Source organism: Acipenser ruthenus, chromosome 4 (assembly GCF_902713425.1).
Source record: "Acipenser ruthenus chromosome 4, fAciRut3.2 maternal haplotype, whole genome shotgun sequence".
Lineage (NCBI taxonomy): Eukaryota > Metazoa > Chordata > Actinopteri > Acipenseriformes > Acipenseridae > Acipenser > Acipenser ruthenus.
In genome coordinates, this window is record NC_081192.1 from 95,268,665 (window position 1) to 95,293,683 (window position 25,019).

Sequence of the window (25,019 nt, forward strand, 5' to 3'; positions counted from 1 at the left end):
CAGACGCCCTTATCCAGGGCAAGCATTAAACAGAAATACATTGATAAATCTATTGCTGTAGAGCACAGGAAACTCATCTCTTTCATGTAACTTTAGAGATGGCCCTAAATTAATAATTTGTCCCTCCTAACTAATCTCAAAATGGATGGCATGCCCTATTCACTTGCAATTTGTTTTTCATAAGATGGATTGCCTCCTTGTCACCCCGGCTTGTTTTCAATAAGTACTGTATTGTTCTCATGCGGAACAAAACATCTATTTGTACTTCTGTGCCTAGGCTGTCTGCATCATAATGATGGCCCCGAATAACCAGCAGGAGCCTAATGTTATTTGGGACAAAAGTCCCTGTGTTTGTTCCTTCTTACTCAGAGATCCAGAAAAAGAGAGATTTAGGGGTGTGGAGGCATACCATATAGTCAGCTTTCAGAAACAACATTGTATTGCTAAACATTGGGGACCATTTCTCAGCTCCAGGATCTTATGAACCTTTTTGTTTTATTCCTGGTACCAAAGAGAACCTGTTTGGGCATTAGGGGGCACACTAAATCAGATTAAGGTAAGGAGTTTATTCTTATTGGAAACCAATCATTTGATCATTTTCAAGCATTGTTAATTAGCTATGATTCCTTGTTGCCTAGTAAGATTCTTTTAGTATTTTTTTTTTTTTTATGTTAAAAGTTTCTTTTATTTTTATGGTTATTTATGGCTTCTTTTGAGCAAAACAAATGTATGCATTTTTTATGTGTGTAAACATATGTGGGCCTTTTCAAAGTCAGTACCTAATCAATATTGCCATCCACGACATTCAGCTGTTGGTATTACATTAATATTCTACCTACTATAAAGGAAGGATAGCTTTATAGTATACCTACTATAAAGAAAGGAGGCTGTGTGGTCCAGTGGTTAAAGAAAAGGGCTTGCAACCAGGAGGTCCCCGGTTCAAATCCCCCCTCAGCCACTGACTCATTGTGTGACCCTGAGCAAGTCACTTAACCTCCTTGTGCTCCGTCTTTCAGGTGAGACGTAGTTGTAAGTGACTCTGCAGCTGATACATAGTTCACACACCCTAGTCTCTGTAAGTCGCCTTGGATAAAGGAGTCTGCTAAATAAACAAATATTAATATTAATATATAGCTATAAATGACATCCCGCATGAGGTAGCTCAGAATTAAATAGTTCTGTCTATAAGGATTTCAAACACTTAAAAGTAAGAACAAAAAATAAGTAGGTTTTATTTTTAAGTAAAGGTAAATACAAAGTAAATCTTTTTTTATTGGACTCTGACTACTTTGATATTCCATTTGATTATTTAGTTTCAATGCTAGATAATAGAGACACAAATAACAATAACATGTCAATGCCAAGTAGTAACAAAGACTAGACGCATTTTCTACCAATGTACTAACCTTCATAGAGCATCAGCTGCTGATGCAGCTCTATTGATTATCTTTGTACACACTGCTTAACCAAGGTTCAGCTGGAAACTACTGGAAAAACACAGCTCCAGTAAAGAGCCCACCCTGGAAATGGTCAGACATGCTCAATCAATTTAGGGCAGCAGTGTGGAGTAGTGGTTAGGGCTCTGGACTCTTGACCAGAGGGTTGTGGGTTCAATCCCCAGTGGGGGACACTGCTGTTGTACCCTTGAGCAAGGTACTTTACCTAGATTGCTCCAGTAAAAACCCAACTGTATAAATGGGTAATTGTATGTAAAAATAATGTGATATCTGTATAATGTGAAATAATGTATAATGTGATATCTTGTAACAATTGTAAGTCGCCCTGGATAAGGGCGTCTGCTAAGAAATAAATAATAATAATAATAATAATAATGATGTTGTAGTAAGTTCTTCAGTTATGTGTATAATGTAATGCTACAATGTACCGTACAAACCCGGGTAACCCATAGCTCCCACATAATTTAGCTCAAATATGGAAAATTTGTAGAGCAGATTTCATGGTATACAAGGTAGGCTGTTAAACATACATGCCATATGAATATGATATTAAATAATGTATTGCAAAGTATGTGTTAAAAAATACCTTAAGCAAAATGAAATGGGGTTACAAATAGACTAGAACCTAAAGATGTTATTCTTAAGTTAATAGATGCTTCTAGAAATATATAATATGAATCAGTGGTTGGAAATTCTGGCCTGTGATTGGTTAAAACCAATTCATCGCGAGACATGTGATTTCTAAATTAAAGTAAGACCTCCTCGCAATCTCGCGACAGTAATGTTGGATCTTGGGATTTTTCGCTTTTCTAAAGATATATGTTAGTCATGGCAGAAAACTCAAAGAATAATATATATGTCGTCTTCAAAAATGATAAACAAGAAGAGCAAAAAAAAAGAAAAAATTGCAGTTGCACTTATGCCATTAAGATTTGTAGCCAAGCTTCCTCATTGCCATGGAGTTTTTTAGTCATTTAGATAATGGAATTTACTCCACAGGAAGAGCCCCCCTCTCATTTCACTAATGACTTCAGTAACAAAAATGTGCATTACCAAAATACAGTATTGAAGGAAAAAAAAGCAGACATAGTAGACATGATTTCCATGTTTTCTCTTTTGACATACTTTTAAAGATATCTAACTGTCATCTCCAACTGAGTGCCCAAAAGTGGAAATGTTTCTGACAGTTTATTTAACTGAACTTCTCATGTCTTCAGAAGAATGTGAGCCTTGATCCTGTTTCATTCCTGTATGCAATTAAACAATACAACTTTCATATTGTATATAGTTTGAGTGTTATACAATCGATCTGGTTAAATGTGGTTAAATAGAGCCTGTGGAGACTTAAAAAAAAAAAAAAAAAAAAAAAAAAAAAAAAAACTTGACATTTTTAAAGAGCTTTTAAACCAATACAATTTCTTAATGATATGCTGACATAGCCAACTGTCCTGCTGTTTAGTAGAAGAATAATTGTATATATTAATTTGATTATTTGACTAACAATCATACTTTCAACAGGTGTTAATTGTGCACTGTAGGTAGAGTGAATAGGGTAAAAGAGAAGGTGGATGCTGGATGGGAAAGATGTTTGATATAGTGGTGTTATCTTGTTAATTACAAGCAGGATGACTTTACAAGGTAAAAATAATGATAATATTGCATGCTCCTTGAAATTGTGGTTGTGTTGATTTACTACAGTTGATCTGGAGTCAACATTATCCCAATCATATCTGTGTTGTTCTGACCTAGTAAAGACTGATTTTTCTCATTCTGTTGTGCATTCTTTATAGGAAGTAATGTAAACAAAAAATGTTTGTCTACAAGTGTATTTTTAAACATTTTTAAACTAGTGTGGATGGGTGGTGGGCAATTCACAGACACACATGGGAGACAGAAGGTTTAATTTGAAAACACCGCACTGATGCCCAGTTTTATTATTTTTTTAGGTTTTCTTTTAGCTCGCAGAGAGCACTGTTGTCCGTGGCCCGAGTACCGACAACGGTACACAGGACCACAGGAATACCAATACTGGTAAACAGTAAAAAACACTGGCACACTCACAGGTGCTCGAAAATAATAATTAAAACAAAAGGCGAAATGAAAAGGGAAAATAAAACACAGTAATAAAACTACAAAATAAAGGTGCTGCTTACACAGTGCCCCCACTGCCGCTAAGCAGGTCAATACTGGCCTCCGACCTACACTCCACTATTTTCTATACACTGGGGTGGCCAGAGTTCCCTGTATAACTACACACGTCTCCTCGGGTATGTAATTATTTATTTTATTCTTTTGTTTCTTTCAAGGCAGGCTGTCTCACTCAGCCGTGCTTGCCTGCTCTTTCTTTACACTGACGTCTTCCGCCAGCGTCACTGGGTATCCTCTCTCCGGCCACCCGAATGCACAACCAAGCGCTGTTCTTATGGGCCGAGCAATCTCCCAAGGCCCGCCTCTCAGCCACTCAGAGAGAGGGAAAGCCAACACACCCTCTTCCCCACCTCTCTGTGTCATCGCCATGACTGACAGGCGGATCCTACAAGAATGCTGCCCTCTTCCTGCAGTACCACGCATGTGCCAGATAGTCAGCACAGATCTCCCCCATTACAACTAGCTATTATATTCATGAATAGTATAAAGGGCCAAAGATGTTCAAATGTTTTTCACAGTATCACATATCGTTGGCAATAGCCAGCTCTTCCGGTTCAATCTAAATTCACAACATTCTGCCTTATTACTTTTTCATTACAAATGCAAGAGTATCATTTTTAGTTCCTAAAATTAAGTCATAAAAACAAGAGTTTGATAAGCATATGGGAGTAAATGTGTCCAGATGTACTTTCTTTCACTGATATGCACACAATGGCAGTTTAAAGAAAACTATTCTTAGATGAAGTGTCTGTAAGGACTTGTCAAAATAAACAGACACGATCCCTGTCATGTCATGAAAACAAGAACCAAAATATTAAAATGAGAGAATAAAAAAAAACACATAGGGAGGCCCGACGTGCATGGACAGTGTTAATTTTAACAATACAGAAGACTAGCTTTCAATCCACTGAAAAGCTCTGCTCACAAAAGGATAATTTGTGCCATCAGTTAAATTGACAGTTGAAAACAGGGCCTTTCAGCCCATATTTTCCCTTGTCTGTTTTATAAAACGTGTAATTGCTGAGGACATGGAATCAGATGAACCAGTTAAATTCATTGACGGACACTGTGTAGTACAGCTGTAAGTAGCATTTATTTCCTTCACTGGGTTGCACTTGGCCTTTGTAAGCCAGTCATTACCCTACTAGGAGAGGTAGGAAATAGAGGAGAAAATACATTAACTATTCGTTCTTAAAATCATTCTGTAGGACCACCAACACATTTTACATCCTTTAGGCATTTCATAACTTAAGCTACGAATAGATTGTATCAAGACAAAATTTAGGCTTTAATAAATTCCGATCATTGCTTCACATTTTTTTCCCCTGGCAAACAGAAGGGTTACTTTGATTTTCTTTTTTCACTCCGGAAAGGAAACAACTCTAGCTTATCACTACTGAAAAAAATACATGTGAAATATGGCACTACAGTTCTAAAAATGAAATAGAAAGACCTGTTTGTTATTATTTTTGTTAAGGAACTGTGCTTTTCTTTCAAGCAATATGTTTAAAAAATTACAAGTTGTACAGAGTAACTCATCCATTTCTTTACTGTGTAAATCCTCTGTGAGTTGTAGCATCAGTTGTATACAGTCTAATGTGACTTTCCGTCTGCCTCTGCTGACATGCAGGTAGACTGTATTAGTAGATTCTGATACAAAACACATTTTTTGTTCCTCGTTATCAAGCAAAAAAAGAGGTTCTATTTATTTATAAACTTACGATTTTATGTAGCCTACACCTTATGCTAGAAAAATGTGCATCAAATTTCTTTAAGTGTATACATGCGTTTGTTCAGTGCCAAAATCATATGCACACTTTTTTTTTTATTAACTACCTGTAGTATGCTAATTACATTTATGCATGTGAAAAATAAAAATATATATTTACATGTGTTTTACAGACCAGTGGCAAACTGTTCCTGTACTGCACTTCAGACACTCAGCAAGCATTGCTGTCAACTAATTGTGGCGCAAAGGTACTCTTGTGATACCAATATTACAGTTTGATTCAGTTATTAAGAACGTGAAAGAGTATATGTACTGTTTAAAATCTATGTACAGTATTAATGTATCGGATTACAGGCAAATCAATTTGAAATAAAGCTAGGCATGTATGATATAAGTGCAGTGAAGATCTGTACAAAATGAAGTCAGTTATTCTGTTCACCATGTAGAGTGTGATTGGCAGAGACGGACAGATTGCCCTTCCTCTTGTTATAAACATTTTAATATTGTATAATGGCAACTTACTGCAGAAGTATAATATATACAATAGTAAAAACTTTTTTTTTTTTTTTCTTGATACCAGTTTGCTTGTCATTTTAATAGAGGATGCATTTTCTGTCTGCATGTTTACCAAAAAACATAACACATTTACCCCCGGGGTTATACATCTGAAAAAGCTTTATAAAAAAAAATGTTGCAATTCTGTATGGTAGTTGCATAAATCACAGGATTGAACGACAATACAATCCATGCTTCTTTTTTCTGTGTTGATTTCTGGTTGCTGAGCAACAATTGCTATTTTTATTTGCATATGCACTATGGTTTTCTGTTCAAACTGCATCCAAAAAGCACTGCAATGCATCAGAGTAAGGGAAGACTTGTATGCAATGATGGTAAACTTTTTTTTGTGAAACTATCAGACCTATAAATATTCCCTGTCACAGTCGTAATAAAGGTTATTTCCAAACTTATAAATAAAGCATTTAGAATGTATTTCTTAAAAATTCTACAGTACTCCGTCTTATCAGCCCTTGCTCTGGCCGTAGCTCTTTCCCCTATTTTTTTTAACTAAAAGTCAAGTACAATCTTGACAAATGTACATAGAATCTAGACCAGAGGTGTCCAAAGTTGTCCCTCCCAGTCCTGGTCTTTGTTCCAACCCTGTTCTGAATTGTTTAATTGAACCAATTAAACCTCCATCTAGACCCTGAAGTAGGCAATTGCTGGTATATGATTTTACTTGTTAAACCTGGAGTGGAATGGCCCTCTGGGACCATGATTGATCTAGACCTAGAGAAATAAATAATTTAGTTGCCGGAAACTACTGTTCTGAGTAACACCAATTTTAACAAAAGTCTAATTTGGTGCCCCAGGGTTCTTTACTGTTTATACAGTATTTATACTTCTAAGAACTGGGTTTTTTTATACCCTAAATTGAAACAAATGAGCATTTAACACTGCATTAAAATGTAGTTTTGTTAACCCACATAATTTACACTATTTTTTTTATTCTTCAGGAGTAAGATTCTTCAGGATGCAAGAATTAAAATACATCATTCTTAACATCTGACAGCATTTGGGAGCATAAGTACATTATCAGTCTTTCCCTTTGACATTGAGAAATATTTTGATATCTCTGTGGTAATTGTGTTGGCCGGAACCAGATATTAACAATTTAAAAACAGAACAATGAACTGTTATGCTTGGCTACCCATGCTAATTGCTTTCTCCGTGCTGGGGCATTGCTTCCCAAAAGAAACTAATACAAGAAAGCATATGCAAATCAAAAAGCCCACACAACAAGAACAGCATGTATCTCATCAACGTGTAAGACGTGGATGGAAATGGAACCAATTATTTGTTCCTGAAGAGGACCCAGGACCACTTTGTGTTGGCCAGGTATTTTCTGCTGCAGAGATGATAAGAGGCTTATGGGCCAATTTGATCGACATACACCCTGGTAAAAGTAACATTTTACAGCAGAGGGCAAATACCCTGGACTCTATCCATCACATAAAGTATTTGTTGTAAAACCCGGATTACCCCTAATAAGGGGTTGATGTAATCCAGTGAGGTTCTCCAGTGCTGTCCATCTAGGGTTTATCCCAACAGGGTACAGTCTGAGCAAATCTACACCTTAGTGATTAGTGATCATTTATTTTATTTTGCATGTTTTGTTACACTGTATACTGATATATTTTAACTGAAGAAACACAGATAAAAAACACAATCAATATCAAAATCATTGTGCTTAGCTGTTAAAATATTTTGTTTCCTCTCTGAAGGTTCTCCTTTGCATTGCTTACAAATATGGCCTATGCTGTGCTATCAAGTGGTGAGCCACAAAGCACAAAATTCGCCTCTTATTGTTCCCAACATTTAATGTTATATCCCAACATGTAATGTTATATATGTTTATGTTACTTAGCTTGTCATCTACAATGTTTTTCATGTATCCTTTACTTAACGTCGCGCTAGATTATCAAAGCTATTTACTCCAAATCATCGTTAACATTGTTTTTGTCTGAAAGGACAAACACAAAAATAATAATAAAGAACTTGAGATGTAGTCTCTTAAGCTGTTTACTTAAAATTTGGAAACTTTATTGGGTGCATATTTACTATCTGACATTTAGAGTAAATGAAGCCTTTAATGTTTACATTTTTGTTTCACATAGCTCAAATCTGATGATGACAAAGGGAACTTTTCCATAAAGTATATACTGTTAGGGGAGGGAGCAGGAGAAGTTTTTAGAATTGATGAAGATACAGGCTTTATCTATACTTTGAAGAAACTGGATCGAGAAGAGAAAGCATTCTACACAATGCGTGCCCAGGCCATAAACAGGTTGACCTTGCAGCCAGTGGAACCAGAATCTGAATTCATTATTAAAGTTCAGGATATCAATGACAATAAACCGCAATTCCAAAATGGACCCTATGTTGCCAGCATCCCTGAAATGTGTGAAGTTGGTACGTGTAGTAGTAATAATAATAATAATAATAATAATAATAATAATAATAATAATAATAAGGAAGAATGTACACCCAACACAGCATAACAAGGCTGTAATTCTATTCAGGGTTTCTGGTGGCGACATAACAGACAGAAATTGTAGAACTAGCTGTGTTTATTTAAAAAAATTGAAAAGGGATGTCATTTCTTTCTAAATTTATGTCACTTACTGTTTTTCTAAGAATACTTGCTGCTCTTCTACAAATGTACCCAGTCTTCTGTGGATAAAATTGTTGTTTGTTTTGGTATTGATAGTGTTCATGTACTGGTGTCTCACACAACCCATGTATAATAAGACTGTAAAACACTGAAGTTTATTTTTATAATAATAATAATAATAATAATAATAATAATAAATAATAATTATAATAATAATAAAATTATTACAAAGGAATCACTGTACAATATTATAGTATAGTTTGTATATATGGTAGGTTTTTCAGTAGTGTTGGCACTGAACAAAGGCATGCATACAAAACTGTATTTTACTATTAAACAGTTTCATTATATGTTTTTTTATTGTTGTTGCTTGAAAGCATACTCATGTGTTCGAACTTTGTGAATGTTGATATTTTTGTGAGTTACAATTGATAATTAAGCATTAATGCCCAATAGAGAAGTCTACACCTGATAGGTGATTGGTACAGCTGCTTTGGCTGCTTCAAATTTATGTCACAGTTTAAATGGAGTTTCTAATGTCTTTGACTTTAGACAGCAAAATGACCTATCTTTGGAGGTTTATATTATACCAGTAGTTTATACATATACACACATACTGCAATACCTATCCCTAAACTGAGCCGTTTTTACCAAATGTGAAAAATTACTACAACTTGCGAAAGGTACAAAATTACAAAATCAGGGCAAACACATACTATACAATCAACAATCATTCTGATTGTAAACAGACAAGTGCGTTGTTCTATTGTAGTAGCATGTGCAATGGGTGTTGTCAACAAATTAACTGGAGGATTACAATTTCAATTCTGAAAGAAAAAAAAAATCACTGCAGTAATAAAAGCTGTCAAACACACCTGCATCTTCTTTTCATATTAGTTTGAAAGAATACATTGATGAGTTCAACCAGATGAGACACACATTGGGTTTTCACAATTATTTGCTTTGTAGATGTTAATACATGATTACGCTAATGTTACTGGTATAACTTGTCTTAATATTCCACAGAAACTTCCGTCATACAAGTGACAGCCACAGATGCTGACGATCCCACCCATGGGAACAGTGCAAGATTAATCTATAGCATTCTACAGGGACAGCCTTACTTCTCTGTAGAACCAAAGACAGGTACGTGCACAGAAATACGCTTTTAATTACAAATCTAGAGTATTTTACACGGTTTAAAGAAAAAAACACATGCAGAAGCAGCAATGCTTTCATTATTGACTATGATGCTAAATGTAGTCACACACAAGGTCAGAGATTCAATAAAGGAATGTAAAATTCTTCTTTTTTTTTTTTTTAAAGACATTCTCCTGAAGAATTATAAAGAAGGAGTCATGAAGGCAGTTTAATCCATAAAAAATGGTTCATTACATTCTTGAAAAGAAAGGTCTTTGCAATAATGACACTGTATTTTTTTAATACACTGCATGATAAACTCATATATTGGGAACATAGCAGGTGTTTGTTTCTCATTTTATAAAACTAAAGTATCATATAATGTAAATTAACTAAATACTTTGAAAATATGCCTTATTGAGTCACTAAATGTTATAAAACAAAGAGATACCGAAATAGTCGGTATTCAAGTCCTGTTTAAATGCTGCTACTATTCATAGCAAGCCAGAAAATTCTGCTTCTGTCAAAAAGCCAGGTTTGCTAAGGGACCTCACCTTCAAGGCTGAGATGGATAAACATGTTGTTGTCTTTCAGAGAAACTGTAATGGTTTGTCAAATGTTAAAGAATAACAATGACCTTGTAAACTTGGTTCACAATCCCTTTATATTTTTGCCTATTGTATAACTTTATGACTATTCTATATTTTCTCCTTCTAATACATTCAGTACCATATAACATTTAAAACACCCCTATAAAGTAAAAAAAATAGATTTTATTATGCACATTATTACATTTTAAATTTATTTTAAAGTAGCCAACTCATCTGAGGCAATATTGCTGTACCACCGTACAAGAGACATGCAGCTTATTTTATTCCTTGGAGGTCATATTTCTCTGCAGCATCCAATCTCTTGGTTGAGAATTTAATTTTAACTTGCAAAGAAAAACATTGCCTCTTGAAAATCATTTATTAAATCCACTTTTTTCTTATTTTAATGCAAAAGTGTATTTTATGTTGAACTTTAATATTGCTAAATTATTGGGCCTTCACTTGAAATGCCCACTAAAGGGGTGCGTGGGGCTAAAACTGGAAGTTCTGTTAAAATGTGTCTCTGATCCTGATTTTCATTCAGAAAGGATTTTGATCGTTTTGAAATTACATTTTTACTGTTTTTCATTATCAAATTATATGGGATGTCTGTTGTCAGAATTGCACATACTCTTTTTATTTATAGATATGCTCTGAGCATACTCTTAAACTCAGGGGAGATGTTTTAAACTCCTGTAAGTGGTTTTGTTCGTGCACTGGGCGAGCTATATCTCCAGACAACTTTTTAATAATCAACAAAATCACACAGACTCATTTAATTTGAATTTTTAACGAATCAGAGCAGTAGTAGTGCTGTTTTTGGTTTATTAAATGCTTTAAAAATGTGATTGGTTGGTTGCACAGACCACTGTAAATCCCAAGTAATAAGCAATGTGGGCGATCCAGTGCCTTTACAGGTTTAACCATTTGCAGTCCATTTATTAAGTGCGTGTCAGGCGCGTTAGGTCCAATTTATTTTCACACACGCAGTTAATTTTAGACGCGCTGTTTAAAAGTATTTTTTTCCACAGTCAAACGGGTTTAAAAGGCCCTGCATATCAACAAAGCACTCACTAGGCATCTCCAGCCCCGCCCCACCCTTTCGTTCACTATCGCTTTCACATATGCTAAGAAATAAATAATAATAATAATAATAATAATAGTCATACATACCGATCAATCATCTCCTGATCACTTGTCTTATCACCAAACTCCTCAATAATGCGATCCAAGTCATTATTTTATTATTATAACATCTCAAAAAAGCTCTGCAAATGTCTGTGATATTCTCTGTGCACTGATGCAGTATCAGCCAGCTTGTTTCCTTATGGCCACCCCTATCTGATGCCAGGGGCAAGTATGACTATTCATGAGATACGCCTTTTTTTCGGCTTGTCTCGGCTCCTGTTGCTCCCACTCGGCCATTGAATGGTTTTCTCGGCTTTTTCCGGAGACAAAACGACTGGAGACCTGTTTTTTGCGTCTTTTTGACGGAAAGGGAAAATTGCAATGTCGGACCAGGTCCGACATAGGACCCACACCCTGTTACACTGGTGCTGTGTCCCCGATCTGATAGATTAGCTGTAGCCTATTGCTGAGGTTAAAGGGGGGGATGAGTGTAATGAGCAGTGTTGTGTGATACACTGCTGTTACGGATCCTGTCCAGTACCCTGCCGTGAGATGAGATTAGGTTAAAGGCTCTAAAACTGCAGATGCAAACGAGCCTGACTCTTTTGCATTGTGGTTTAGACGCTCTTGTGATGCACAGGGTCGCTGGTTTGCACCCAGCCTCTGCCCTGTTACATAAGATTTCTACTATAATACATGGCAAGGTTATATATACTGGTAAGTGTTTTGTACAACAACGTTTTTCTAAAGGTTTTTTTCTAAAGGTTTTAAAACATTTGTGTTGTGGTCATTATGATGGCCATTCATTAGGGATTATATTAATCTGAACCTTAGATGCAAGATTGTTTGACCATTTTTACATGCAGTCTCTGAAGTTCTGGATAATATAGGCAATGTATTAAGTAATGGGTATGTAACGGGAGATCTGTACTGACTATCTGGTGTATCCGTGGTTCAGCAGTCTCGCAAGATCCGCCTGTCAGTCATGGCGATTACACGGAGAGGTGGGGAAGAGGGTGTGTTGGCTTTCCCTCTCTGAATGGCTGAGAGGGGGGCCTTGGGGGATTGCTCAGCTCATAAGTACTGCGCTTGGTTGTTCATGTGGGTGGCCGTAATTGGAAAACACACAGAAACGCTGGCTGAGAAGGCCAGTGGTTGGAGCGAGTGACCAAAACAGGCAAGCACGGCTGAGGAAAACAGCCAGCAATAAATAAACTGTTTTATTAAAATCTCTTGTTACGTACCCAGGGTAAGTGTGTAGTGATAGGGGAACCTTGGCCACCCCAGTGTATAGTGCATAACAGTGTAGGACGGAGATCCCAAGCTGACTGGCTTAGCGGCAGTGAGGGCAGCAATGTGGAGTAGTGATTAGGGCTCTGGACTCTTGACCGGAGGGTCGTGGGTTCAATCCCAGGTGGGGGACACTGCTGCTGTACCCTTGAGCAAGGTACTTTACCTAGATTGCTCCAGTAAAAACACAACTGTATAAATGGGTAATTGTATTTAAAAATAATAATAATAATAATAATAATTATAATAATGTGATATCTGTATAATGTGAAATAGTGTATCATGTGATATCTTGTAACAATTGTAAGTCACCCTGGTTAAGGGCGTCTGCTAAGAAATAAATAATAATAAGCAGTACCTTTATTTTGTAGTTTTATTACTGTGTTTTATTTTCCCTTTTGTTTTCATTATTATTTTGAGCACCTGTGAGTGCACCAGCTTTTAACTGTTTTACCAGTGTTGGTATTCCTGTGTTCCTGTGTACCATTGTCGGTACTCAGGCCATTGACAACAGCACCCTCTGCGGGCAATAAGACAAACATGTAAAATAATAAAACTGGGCACCAGTGCGGTGTTTGCAAATAAAATGTCTGTCTCCCGTGTGTGTCAGTGAATTACCCACCAACCTTCCACAGGGTACAATATATATTTCTCAAGTCTCTTCCTTTAAATTAACAATCAAATGAGCTGCAAATGAGACTCCTAAATTACAACAAACATTGCCAAGGCAATACAATGTAAAACTACATTCATGTCAAGTTAAGCACTTTCCATACATTGCTTGTTATTTTATATTACTAGTTGTCCCACGTGTTTACACAATGTTATGCATTAAAAACTAGAAAAGTTCTGGACAATGAATAAATGCATATGCATTTTTTTAACTTTTCTAGGTATTATTTTTACTTCCTTACCTGATATGGACAGAGAGGCAAAGGAGCAACATTTGGTGATCATACAGGTGAAAGATATGGTAGGACAGCAGGGAGGGTTCTCTGCAACAACGACTGTGACGGTTAACTTGGCTGATATCAATGACAACGGTCCAAAATTCCAACAGAGTGAGTAGACCATGTTTGTTGAATCACCTTTCACAAAAGCAAAAATCGTAATGTGGTACAGAAACAACACAACTGTGGTCATACATTTGGTATACTTTCAGATTCCTGTTAGTGATTTATTTATTCATTATTTCTTTGCAAATGATTGAAGATAACTGTACCAGGTACATGCTGCTTTGTGGTTATCAAGTGTTGAAGAGAATAAATAAATAAGCAGGTGCCAGCATGTAGCAAAAGCCAGTTGGAGAAAAACTACTCATTATAAATATCTTCTGTATCAGTAATTCAAAGCGAGGCTGGTATTTTTCATGTAAATCTTTCCAGAGTTACAACTGAATACTGCATGTGTGTTTGTAGAACTATACCACTTTTCAGTTCCTGAGTCTGCAACGGTTGGTACAATGATTGGTCGGATCATGGCTGATGACAGTGATATGGGAGAGAACGCAGAAATGAATTACACCATTGAGGAAATAGATAGCTCAGATGTGTTTTACATTATGACGGACTCTGACACTCAGGAAGGGATACTTATACTAAATAAGGTGAGAGAAACCACAATTTTTTAAATTATTATTGTAGTATTATTAAATGATGTTGTGGATTAAAAACATCCACGTAAATTGTTTGAAACACATTAATGCTCATATTATTAAACCTGGAACTTTGGTATGGCATTGAAATATCAGAGTTACCTTAACTAATGCGTTATTCTTGTTGGATTCCCTTTTTTTCTGTATCTTCAAGTAAATCTGGTACATCAGAGTATCCATTAACTTCTTCCCCTGCAACACCCCTAGTAGATGAAAACAATGCCACATTTGTTTCTACCATGTATTTCTTCCTGATATATCTTATTAGTACAAGCAGTAGTATGACTTATTTAAAATATTTGTGTATCCTGAAATAGCGTACAAATCTTCACAATACTGTATAAGTATATCTGCTCTAAAATGACATGTTTGTAGTGTATGACTGGAAGGGATTGTATGTTTAATGTCTGTACTGTATTTCACTAAACCGCTTGCTGAGATACAATGCTTTATTATTATTATTATTATTATTATTTATTTCTTAGCAGACGCCCTTATCCAGGGCGACTTACAATTATTACAAGATATCTCATTATACATTATACAGATATCACATTATTTTTACATACAATTACCCATTTATACAGTTGGGTTTTTACTGGAGCAATCTAGGTAAAGTACCTTGCTCAAGGGTACAACAGCAGTGTCCCTCACTGGGGATTGAACCCACGACCCTCTGGTTAGGAGTCCGGAGCCCTAACCACTACTCCACACTGCTGCCCCTAAATAATAATGTACCATCATTTTCAGAATATAATGCATAACCTATGTATTGCACACAACCCACGCATTGTGTGCATAACTGAGCAATTTAATATAACCCCTCTTGGTAACACTTTATTTTAAGCACTATATATTAGGCATTTATTATGTACTTATTTGTGACTAATTAGAACATACTACATCATGTATAGCCTCCTAATAAGGGTTTGTTAGGTACGTATTATGCTTATTCTCAAACATGCCTTACTAACAGGTTACTGGACATTAATAAAGGATTTGCATGCCTTATACTGAAGTGAAGACTGTTCTTGGCCATATTAGGTCCTACTAGCTGCTTGTATATGATTAATACCTTGGTAATAAAGCAGCAAAACAAAGTGGACTTTGTTTCCAATAAAGGACTTATTAGGAGGAGGTTGGCCACTAGTAAAGAGTTTTGCAATCCCTATTTGTTTATGTAGCAGACACCTTTATCCAAGGCGATTTACAGAGACTAGGGTGTGTGAACTATGCATCAGCTGTAGAGTCACTTACAATTACATCTCACCCGAAAGACGGAGCACAAGGAGGTTAAGTGACTTGCTCAGGGTCACACAATGAGTCAGTGGCTGAGGTGGGATTTGAACCGGGGACCTCCTGGTTGCAAGCCCTTTTCTTTAACCACTGGACCACACAGCCTCCTTTCTTTAATTTTCATTAATTAAGAGCCATTAATTAGGTCATTAATAAAGGGTTTTGCAGCCCCTATTCTGAAGTAAAGGCTTCTTTCACATTACTTATTAGCAACATATGTCATAAATTTTTTATCAAACAAATAATGCACAAGAAGCAATTATCACCAGGGCATCTTTTATCCGTTGTGCAACCTGTATACTGAAGTGAAGGCTCCAGGCACCCCATGAAGCTCTTACTCACATTAATGAACCTCACAAAAAAATAAAAATAAGTTGAAGTAAAAAGAAACAGACAAAATCCTTTTAATTAGGAATTGATTTGGGTTTTTTGAATGAACTGTTAAATTGTTATATGATTATTTTCCCAGTAAAACACACAATCTTAAATTGGAAATATTTTTTTTCCAAAAAAGGTAATATACATTCTGCATTCCTAAACAGATACAGCACCAACTGGTGCAGTGTATAATGCATAGTTTTTTTTCTAAGAGCTGCAATCTCATGTAAAGGGATAACATTTGCAGTCCCATCCACAAGAAAAAAAAAATGTTCTTGTGGATGGGGCTTCCCATCCACGTGACTAAACAAACTAAAACACACGGCTACGCCGTCATATTTATAAACAATAAATAAATACAAAACAATACCCACGGCGCTTCACTGTCATCTATACATTTAACAAATACAATAATAATAATAATATTAGTACTATGACTATTACTGAAACAACTCAAACAAACAAATGCAAAACAATACAATACACTGCACAAGGGCGGAGGGGCACCCCGTTCTCAAAAGAAAATAAACAAATCAATGTACAGGGCACCTCGCCCTGTTAGAGTAACTAATATTTAAAAAAAAGTACCTCAATAAAATAACTTTTCATAACAAAGGTAAACTTGAAGAAATGTTACAGTGCCTATTGGTACCAAGTATTGCAGTCTGACCCAGATTTAGTTTTAAAGTTTGCTGCCTTGTCTCCATAACTCTTTTCCTCAGATTTCCGCCATTCTTCTTTGCCGTCAGCTGGCAATCCACACACAGGCGGTGGTCGGGCGCGAACCCGGGAACTCTTGCAGTAAAGCATAGCGCCGATACCGCTGTACAAAAGATCCGGCTCTGGGTTCGCACCCACCCTCCGCCTGTGTGTGGATTGCCTCGCCCTGTGTTATGCGCCTGCCTGCGTTAACCAAGATCGCTATTAATCGTACTTTAAACTGTGTTTATGTATACAGGAGTCCCTCACTAATACAGACACCGAATGACTACTGTACTATATTATCAATGTATCAATTATGCAGACACTGTACATGTGATATAAGCTCAGACAATCCCAATATAAAATATTTTGGTTTTAGTTGTGTTTTTTTCAACATAAATAAAGGCTTGGGTGTTAGGTCAGCTTTTACTGACAACTGTAAAAAAAATGGATTAGTGTTCATGGAGATTGTGACTACACCTGTAAACTTTGCTTAAGTACACTGCATGCCTTGTACTGCATATGAGTTCATCCTACAGTATATATACAATGCTTTTGCATTTTTTAAAAGGGTGGGCATAATAGTCTGAAAACTGTGGTATTGCTTTTTGATACGCATTTAAAGAAGAATACAAATCTGCTTTTCACTGTTTTACAGCACTTGGATTATGAGAGTAAAAGACGGTTCAGCATTAGAGCAGTTGCCATCAACAAACACATTGATCCTCGGATTGTCAATCTTAACCAATTCAAAGACTTGACCGATATAAAGATCACTGTAGAAGATGTTGACGAGCCTCCAGTTTTCACTGCTCTTGAGTATATGTTAGAGATACTTGAAAACTCAAGCACCGGAACATTTGTTGGTGCAGTCACAGCAAGAGACCAAGATATAGCAAATAATCCCATTAGGTATCGTTCTTTTTATTCTCATTGAGGCCATTCTTTATACAAACATCTCTTTATCTGATGCTCATCTCAGCAAGCTTCAGGTCAATATCCTTCATATTGCTTTGTGAAATGTTTGCCTTAAGTTAATAGACATGTTTCCTTTTAGACTCCTAAAATTTATGAAAGGGCACTAAATGTAGCTGTAATGTGTACATCAAGTAGTGAGCCTAACGTGCACCATAAATCTAAATTTACTGCCCCATTTACTAACAGAGAACGCATTCATTTAAGTGCACACTATTTGGCTAATTCACATACTATAGCGTGCACACTACATATATTTTGAGCGATAATTTAATGTGTACGATAATGTACAAGACTTGCCCATGACCACTGTCATATAAAAAGCCCCAGCAGTCAAGGTGGAATTTTTGGTCAGTGGCTTATTGTGAAGGTGGAGGTGTCTTACATTGACCAAAAATGAGCAATCAACAGACGCAGCCCTCCGCAGGGGACAGCAGAGGCAACACAAACTAAAACTGCACTCATAGGAGATAGAAATTCTAGTGGAGGAATTTGTTTTAAATTATAATACCTTTGGTCCAGTGTTTTAATTTTACCACTCTATTATTTGTACCAATGTAATGAACTATAAAAAAAATCTAAGAAATTATAACATTCATTCACGTTTATTCACGCTTAATATAACCTGTTATTTACAGGTCATTTTAACTGCTCTATATGAAAACATTAATGCAATGCCTCCATGATGCCAGATACTTTTCAGCCCAGAAAAATAGGTTTAAATAGTGTTCTTATCAGTCGTTAAAGTCTGGTTTCCAAACCAACTACTTATTGCTCACTTTAAGGTGCACACTACGATTATCGCCCTTTAGTAAATATGGTGTGAATAAAGCTCATCTCATTATTCAGAGCGGTGGTCATTTTAATACATTATCACTGTACAAATCACATATTCATTCTGATTACCATAGTGTGGCACAATAAAATCAGTGTGCGCCACAATATGCCCACTATGTTGCGCGATTATTAAAACAATTACAATAGTAAATATGGGAATCATGACCCCGTGCACACTAATTGGAATTATGGTGCACCATAATGTTTAGTGCCCTTTCGTAAATGCAATTTAGTTCATTGAACTAGTTACTGTGTTTGTCAGTTTTTAATTTCTAAATGTTTCATAACCTTTATTATTAATCTGCTTGTTTGACACAATTGTCTCCAAATTCATTACCCGCACTGGCACACAATACATACCTACATACAAAGTGCTTAAAAAGGCTAGAGCCGGCAAGTGCCACACAAGATTAAACACACACCCTAAAGCCTGTGCGTGGGTAAGCCCAGCGAGATGTTAAACTGAAAAATAAAAGAAAAAAAATAAAGAAAAAATTAAAATAAAGAGCCTTACCATGCTCCCTCATTTTAAAGCTATAATATGGGGCCACAATTAAAGGGATATTTATATAATTATATTACATTTTAACCTGTTTAATAATCAAATATGTGTGTTTTCCTTCTGTTTATATTACTGCTTAAACTTTATATACCATAAATATGAATTATTCTAGCATAAATATAACATGTTTATAATTTCAGCAATATAATTATATTGTATGATTATGATGAGAAAACTTTGTGATTTTATATATATATATATATATATATATATATATATATATTTTTTTTTTTTTTTTTTTTTTTCTGGACGTTCTTATGAAGAGAAAATGTGTTAGAAATTAAACCTTCTTACAAGAAATCTAAAACACTTCAGGGCATAGAAGAACTTCCCTGACAACAATGCAGTTCTGTACAATTAATTTGCAAAACACTAAAAATGTAAGATATATTTTGAAATAATAAATAGTATCCTTTGCTGTCAAACCTACAGGTATCATATTGATCAAAACACTGATTTAAAAAGAATGTTTAAAATAGCTGCACACAATGGAACAATTATGATTGCAAAACCTTTGGACCGAGAGACAGCATCTTGGGACAATTTAACTGTTTCAGCATCTGAAGAAAGTAAGTATAAACTGAAATTTGTATCAAACGTGAACATTCCCTCATTGATACAAATAGTTATTTAGAACTGATAATGCTAATATACTGTACATGGAAAATGATATCCTTATCGTTCCTCAAAGGCTATAGAGTCAAAGTAAACCAGTGAAACAGTATGCTGGTTTAACTTCACCTATGCTGAGTATAAAGTAGATAGAGGGAATATGTGGATTAAAATAAAACCTATAATAATACAGTTTATAGTATAATGTTTTTGTAAAAAATATTAAAATCTATATATATATTTTCTTTTACAGAAAAGAATGGGTTTTTATCCAGAGTCCCAGTATTTATACGAGTTCTAGACATTAATGACAATGCACCAGAATTTTCAAAATGCTACACACCTTATGTATGTGAAACTGCAAAACCAGAACAGGTGTTTTTTTTTTTTTTTTTTTCATTCACCAGTGGTGCAATATAAATGACTATTATTGATGTTTAAGGTACAATAATATTACCAAATAAATAATATCAAAATATGACTGCAGCTGGTTCTGTTGTGCTCTGTTGTGATTCAGCGGGCAGGAGCAAGGGCTTTTCAACCCACCATTCCTCCTTATCACCACCTCTGCAACTGCATCTCCCTCTCAAGGCACGCAAAGCTTCCCACCCCACCGTGGAGGCTTGGCCTCATCTCCTCAGTGAGATGAAAGGGGACCTCCAGCCAAATCTAACCTCTCAAGCACAATCCTATCTGACCTTTAGTACACATTGCTCCCGTTCAGTGAAGGGTCATTATCATGGATTTATTTATTTTTAAATTATTCTTTATTTTTTTTACAGCTAATTCAAACAATCAGTGCAACAGATAAAGATGATCCGGTGGAAGGCCATCACTTCTATTTTACACTGGCAACTAAAACCAGCATGAACACTAATTTCACTATAAGAGATAACCAAGGTAAGAAAGATTGGCAGTTTATATAAAGGTAGAACTTCAATTCAAAGTAAAGTTTGTACTACTTGAGTTACAAAACATACAATTTGGTAATACACATCGAAAATAGTTTATTTTATCCTTGCCTGCAGCATCAGTACAGTACCTAGATAATGATCTTCATCTATCAGTTAAATGGATAAAACACTAAGGCTTAATGTGTTATATTATTCTTTGGTTTCTGTATTTGTAAATGTATAATATGTATGTGTCATTATTTATTTAATGCTTTTTAATATTTTAGAGAACACTGCTGGAGTTCTCACAAGAAAAATTGCGTTTAGCAGGCAGTAACAGGTTTTTTTTCACCCACCAATTGTCATTACGGACAATGGAGACCCAGCGCTCAGCAGTACCAACACCCTTACCATCAGAGTGTGCGACTGTTATCCGGCTGGCAGCTGTAGCTGTGGTGGGGTTGACGCCTTCGTTCTTTATGTTGGTATCAGCCCTGGTGCCCTGATTGCCATCTTGTCATGTTTCCTAATAATACTAGGTAAGTTAACACTATGCTAGGGTGACCACCCGTCCCTAATTGGGCGGGACAGTCCTGAAATGTAAAGATCAAGTCCTGGTCCCAGGCTTAATGCCTCCGGGACGGCATTTGTCCCGAATTCCTAGACACAATGCAATCTTACAGTTTAGCGCCACAGTCAAACTATGGCATATCTGTTTATAGCGCATCATAGCACCGTCCCTGCCATATTATTTTGCAATGCCTTACACTCAACAAACCAAAAAGAATGTATGTAGACGCGCCCCCAGAAACCTTTCACATGGTCCGCACAACTGAACCACACCGACATCTCATCTCATGCCGATAACGACTGCATCAGCATGCTGTGAAGTGTTTCAGTCAGAGTGCTGCATTTCTGTTCTTTCCTGAGTCCCTTTTAAAAAATGAATTAAGCGCGCTGCCATTGAGAAATGTTTTAATATTAGGTTAGTAAGTGATGTGTTATTAGTATACATGTTTTATTTAACGTAGATCAAATTCAAAGCTTAACATTTTGATAAAGTTCAAACCTTAACATTTTCTATTGCAGTCCTTGTATTACTTATACTGGCAGTAAGGCGCTATAAGAAGGAGGAGGTGAATTCTGAGAAATGGGAAGAGGTCACAGAGAATGTTGTGAGGTATGAGGACGAAGGTGGGGAACAGGACACAAAGGCATTTGACGTAGTAACTTTAAGATCTCACACTAATATGAAAGAACCAGCACCAGGGAATGATATGACTGCACGTATCCGAATGTCATTAATGTCATCTTAGAATTGGACCCAGTGATGCAGTTTTCAGGGAGTTTATTTTGGAAAGACTGCATGAGGCTGATACAGATCCTTGTGCTCCACCCAATAACTCTGTACAGACCTATGCATTTGAGGGAGATGGATCAGTGGCTGGGTCTCTCAGCTCCCTGGAATCAGGCAGCACAGACACAGATCAAAACTATGAATACCTGAGTAACTGGGGTCCACGTTTCAAAAGACTGGCATCCATGTATGAAAATGGTGTACAAGACAGAGACTTTTAGGCTGGAAAGTGACTAAGACGTGAACTTAAACAAAACAAGCAAAGCTCTATATCAGTCATGTAGTCAATTCAAGCCTAAAACACCAACTCCGATGTTACTGGCATGCCTTCCTCAGGAAATGCATGTGTAAAACACTAACCTTCATTAGATCTTTAAACCAGTATTCCCTGAATTTAGTTAATCAGCTAAATCATTCATTATTATTATTAATTTCTTGGCAGATGCCCTTATTCAGGGCAACTTACAGTTTTTACAAGATATCACATTATACATTATTTTTTACATACAATTACCCATTTATACAGTTGGGTTTTTATTGGAGCAATCTAGGTAAAGTACCTTGCTCAAGGGTACAGCAGCAGTGTCCCCAACCGGGGATTGAACCCACAACCCTCCGGTCCGGCCCTAACCACTACTCCACACTGCTGCCCATTCATGATCAAATATTTAAACGTGGTGGTCTTATTGCTGCAGCACCCACTTGCTTTTTCTAACGTACAATTTACTAACTACATATATTATAGTTGCACTACATGTAATCAGATTTAAAAATGGTGCTGGCAATATGATATGTTTCTGTTTTAGTTTGTAAAGCATTAAGAGTGGCACCAATTTTTTTCAAAGACTGTTAATCGCAGCCTTTTTTTGTGTGAAACCTGCTGGTAATGCTGCAAAACTAATAAGAAGCAACGTGCAGTCCTTCAATTAACCTCTTAAATGGTTTCTAATTGCATGAACAAGATTAATGTGGAAATAATTTAATTATGTGTTAGTTTTACGTGATTCTGTAATATTAAATGACAACAATGTACTGTACATTCATAATAAGCTATAGAAAAATATTACTATAAGGCTGATCTGAGAATTAGTGCTATAAGGCTGATCTGAGAATTATTGACTACAATATTGTTTTACTGTACAACCACTGTATGCTTAATAGAATTAACAGCTTTTATGAGGTGCAACACTTTGATAATATACAGTATGCCATACTTTGTGATTATACCCTATTCTTGATAGCATCACATGACTTTTTTTGCACAGCTTTGATCCTAATCAGTAAAATGCACACTTTGTGGCAAGTTCTTGCGTGTTAAACTCATAAATCTTATTTACTGGTTGATACACTTATTTATTTTATTTATGTTGGGAGATGTTATATTATTAAAGGAAAAACATGTTGGTTTAATGCTTGTCTTTTATAGCCACATTTGCTTAATGTGTGTGTGTGCATGTATATATATATATATATATATATATATATATATATATGTGTATATATATATATATGTGTATGTATATATATATATATATATATATATATATATATATATATATATATATAGGGGTGTGTGTGTGTGTGTATGTATATATATATATATATATATATATATATATATATATATATATATATATATATTGTGACAGACAAGTAAGTGGGGGAGACCCAAAAAACCGGAGATCCAGACAGGAGTTTCTCAAAGAATGGACTGTGTGGACCAGGTAAGTTTATTATTTACACAAAAATAAACAAACAAACAAAAATAATATGCCTAGCCCTGTTTGGGCCTAACTGACTTTCTTCTTTGTCCCTCACTACACAGTGAAATCAACAAACACCGCTCCACAAGGTCCAACACTTCCTGCGTTGCCGAGATGACCGTTCCAGACCTCCCAGATGTGAAGAAGGCGTGCTTTCTGGTTTCCCCACCAGAAATAGTGTTCAACAACATAAAGTTTCTTTTTTTAAAGTCTCTCACGTGTCCGTGTGGTTATTTTTATATTCAATCACAAAGTCACATGCCTTCGGGTTTACCCCTCACTCCCAGGATCCCTATTTGGCTGGATATATTAGTTTAACTTTCCCACACTGTAGCAAATTAACATTGGCGATTTCATTCACCCACCAATTTAACTAAATGAAAAGAAAACACATTGCATAAACTGCAGCAGTCCTGAATCACATACCCCTTTCAAGCTTGCAACAGGCTGTGGTATTCCAGTTTTATTCCAAGCAAACTGGAGTCTGGAGTCTGTTCCCTGCGGCAACCTCCCACGAACTGCCCAGACTCCCTCAGCTTGCCTCCTTATATACCCAGGAGTCCCCGCCCATCCTGTCTCTGCCACGGAGGCTCCTGGGACATGTAGTTTTTTTTTTTTTTTTTTACTCTCGGACAGCCATTTTAAAAAGCGACAAAGTCTATCTTCATCACAATCTATATATATATATATAGGGGTGTGTGTGTGTGTATATATATATAGGGGTGTGTGTGTGTGTGTGCATGTATATATATATATATATATAGGGGTGGGTGTGTGTGTATATATATATATGTGTGTATATATATATATATAGGGGTGTGTGTGTGTCCGAGTACAAACAAGTATTCGTAATATTTGTAACAAATATGGACATTTTTTCCAAGGTTGAGTAATACATGAGAAATGTTTCTATTACTCGTTATTCGGAAAAAAAAATAATACGTAAAAAAAAATTGTGGAATCAGCTTCTGGCTCAAATAGGGCAGTAACAACTGTCAATTTCGGCTCTACAAGTAAAGAGCCAATCCAGGAGAGAAGGAGGAGGGACCCGTGTGACACAGCCTCTAACACAGTCAGTGGAGCTGAGTCATTCTGCGTTGTGTGAGTGAGCAGGTCAAGCAGACGGAAAGTTCTGCTCAAAAAAACTCTTTTCAGATATATTATACTTGGAAAAAGCGATTTCCTAACAATTTTTCCTTATTTTCTATACTTAAAAATAATAATAATAATAATAATAATTTTTAGTTGATGGCTGTGTGGTCCAGTGGTTAAAGAAAGAGGCTTGTAACCAGGAGGTCCCCGGTTCAAATCCCAGCTCAGCCACTGACTCACTGTG

The 25,019-nt window shown here is 36.1% G+C and overlaps 1 pseudogene; it reads left to right on the top strand.

Moving 5' to 3' along the window:
• Nucleotides 1-321: 321 nt before the first annotated feature.
• LOC117400286 (cadherin-7-like) lies at nucleotides 322-23,382 on the top strand (annotated as a pseudogene).
• The last annotated feature ends 1,637 nt before the right edge of the window (nucleotides 23,383-25,019 follow it).